This window comes from Pinus tabuliformis, chromosome 7, assembly GCF_031772625.1.
Source record: "Pinus tabuliformis cultivar Carrire ecotype Pingquan chromosome 7, CPIR1, whole genome shotgun sequence".
Taxonomy (NCBI): Eukaryota; Viridiplantae; Streptophyta; class Pinopsida; order Pinales; family Pinaceae; genus Pinus; species Pinus tabuliformis.
In genome coordinates, this window is record NC_142293.1 from 602,380,802 (window position 1) to 602,384,460 (window position 3,659).

Genomic DNA, 3,659 nt, shown 5'->3' on the forward strand with positions numbered 1-3,659 from the left:
AAGCATGTTGCCAACAACAACATTGTAGAGTATAAGAAACATAGCTTGTGTTAAATTTACTTCCAACACAAGCACAAGCACATTTAAATATGAAAGAAATCTAACACATGCTATATTTCCTTCTAGCACAAACAAAAGAACATAACAACATTTTAGGACTAAATAAGTCTAATGTGTGCTAGATTAACAACATTGAAATGTAAAAGAAATTCTAACATGTGTTAGATTTACTTTTAGGGAAAACTCAAGAACATAGAAACATTGTAAAGTGAAAAATCTAGCAAGTGCTAGATTTATGTCTACCACAAATACAAGCACATTGCCAACAACAACATTGTAGAGTATAAAAAATCTGGCTTGTGTTAAATTTTCTTCTAACACAAACACAAGAAAAATTAAATTTGAAAGAAATATAACACATGTTATATTTCCTTGTAGCACAAACATAAGAACATAACAACATTTTAGGACTAAATAAGTCTAATGCGCGCTAGATTAACAACATTGAAATGTAAAAGAAAATCTAAAATGTGTTAGATTTCCTTTTAGCGCAAACTCAAGCACATAGAAACAATCAATAGTGAGAAATCTAGCAACTACTAGATTGATGTCTACCACAAATAAAATCACGTTGCCAACAACAACATTGTACATTATAAGAATTCTATATTGTGTTAAATTTTCTTCGAACATAAACACAAGCACATTTTAATTTGAAAGAAATCTAACACATGCTATATTTCCTTCTAGCACAAACACAAGAAAATAATAGCATTGTAGGACTAAATAAGTCTAATGTGTGCTAGATTAACAACATTGCAATGTAAAAGAAAATCTAGCATGTGTTAGATTTTCTTTTACCGCAAAGTCAAGCACATAGAAACATTGTAGATTGAGAATTCTAGCAAGTGCTAGATTTATGTCTACCACAAATACAACACGTTGCCAACAACAACATTGTAGAGTATAATAAATCTAACTTGTGTTAAATCTTGTTCCAACACAAAAACAAGCACATTTAAATTTGAAAGAAATCTAACACATGCTATATTTCCTTCTAGCACAAACACAAGAACATAACAACATTTTAGGACTAAATAAGTCTAATGTGTGCTAGTTTAACAACATTGCAATGTAAAATAAAATCTAACATGTGTTAGATTTCCTTTTAGTGCAAACTCGAGCACATAGAAACATTGTAGAGTGAGAAATCTAGCAAGTGCTAGATTTATGTCTACCACAAATATAAGCACGTTGCCAACAACAACATTGTAGAGTATAAGAAATCTAGCTTGTGTTAAATTTTCTTCCAACACAAACACAAGCACATTTTAATTTGAAAGAATCTAACACATGCTATATTTCCTTCTAGCACAAACACAATAACATAACAACATTTTAGGACTAAATAAGTCTAATGTGTGCTAGATTAACAACATTGCAATGTAAAATAAAATCTAACATGTGTTAGATTTCCTTTTAGCACAAACTTGAGCACATAGAAACATTGTAGAGTGAGAAATCTAACAAGTGCTAGATTTATGTCTACCACAAATACAAGCATGTTGCCAATAACAACATTGTATAGTATAAGAATACTAGATTGTGTTAAATTTTCTTCCAACACAAACACAAGCACAATTTAATTTGAAAGAAATCTAACACATGTTATATTTCCTTCAAGCACAAACATAAGAACATAAGAACATTGTAGGACTAAATAAGTCTAATGTGTGCTAGATTAACAACATTGCAATGTAAAATAAAATGTAACATGTGTTATATTTCCTTTTAGCACAAACGCGAGCACATAGAAACATTGTAGAGTGAAAAATATAGCAAGTGCAAGATTTATGTCTAGCACAAATACAAGCAGGTTGCCAACAACAACATTGTAGAGTATAAGAAATCTAGCTTGTGTTAAATTTTCTTCCAACAAAAACACAAACACATTTAAATTTGAAAGAATTCTAACACATGCTATATTCCCTTCTAGCACAAACACAAGAACATAACAACATTTTAGGACTAAATAAGTCTAATGTGTGCTAGATTAACAACATTGCGATGTAAAAGAAAATCTAACATATGTTATATTTCCTTTTAGCACAAAATCGAGCACATAGAAACATTGTACAGTGAGAAATCTAGCAAGTGCTAGATTTATGTATACCACAAATACAAGCACATTGCCAACAACAACATTGTAGAGTATAAGAAATCTATCTGGTGTTAAAATTTCTTCCAACAAAAACACAAGCACATTTAAATTTGAAAGAATTCTAACACATGCTATATTTCCTTGTAGCACAAACACAAAAACATAACAACATTGTAGGAGTAAATAAGTATAATTTGTGTGCTATATTAACAACATTGCAATGTAAAAGAAAATCTAACATGTGTTAGATTTCCTTTTAGCACAAATTCGAGCACATAGAAACATTGTAGAGTGAGAAATCTAGCAAGTGCTAGATTTATGTCTACCACAAATAAAAGCACGTTTTCCAACAACAACATTGTAGAGTATAAGAATTCTAGATTTTGTTAAATTTTCTTCCATCACAAACATAAGCACATTTTAATTTGAAACAAATTTAATACATGTTATATTTCCTTTGAGCACAAACACAACAACATAACAACATTGTAGGACTAAATAGGTCTACTGTGTGCTAGATTAACAACATTGCAATGTCAAATAAAATCTAACATGTGTTAGATTTCCTTTGAGCGCAAACTCAAGCACATGGAAACATTTTAGAGTGAGAAATCTAGCAAGTGTTATATTTATGTCTACCACAAATACAAGAACATTGCCAACAACAACATTGTAGAGTATAAGAAATCTAGCTTGTGCTAACTTTTCATCCAACACAAACACAAGCACATTTAAATTTGAAAGAAATCTAACACATTTTATATTTCCTTCTAGCATAAACACAAGAACATAACAACATTTTAGGACTAAATAAGCCTAATGTTTGACAGATTAACAACATTGGAATGTAAGAGAAAATCTGGCATGTGTTAGATTTCCTTTTAGTGTAAACTCAAGCGAATAGAAACATTGTAGAGTGAGAAATCTAACAAGTGTTAGATTTATGTCTACCACAAATACAAGCACATTACCAACAAGAACATTGTAGAGTATAAGAATTCTAGATTGTGTTAAATTTTCTTCCAACACAAACACAGGCACATTTTAATTTGAAAGAAATCTACCACAAGTTATATTTCCTTCAAGCACAAACAGAATAAAATAACAACATTGTAGGACTAAATAAGTCTAATGTATGCTATATTAACAACATTTCAATGTAAAATAAAATCTAACATGTGTTAGATTTCCTTTTAGTGCAAATTCAAGCACATAGAAACATTGTAGAGTGAGAAATCTAGCAAGTGCTAGATTTATGTCTACCACAGATACACGCACGTTGCCAACAACAACATTGTAGAGAATAAGAAGTCTATCTTGTGTTAATTTTTCTTCCAACACAAACACAACCATATTTAAATTTGAAAGAAATCTAACACATGCTATATTTCCTTCTAGCACAAGCACAAGAACATAACAACATTTCAGGACTAAATAAGTCTAATGTGTGCTAGATTAACAACATGGCAATGTAAAAGAAAATCTAACATGTTTTAGA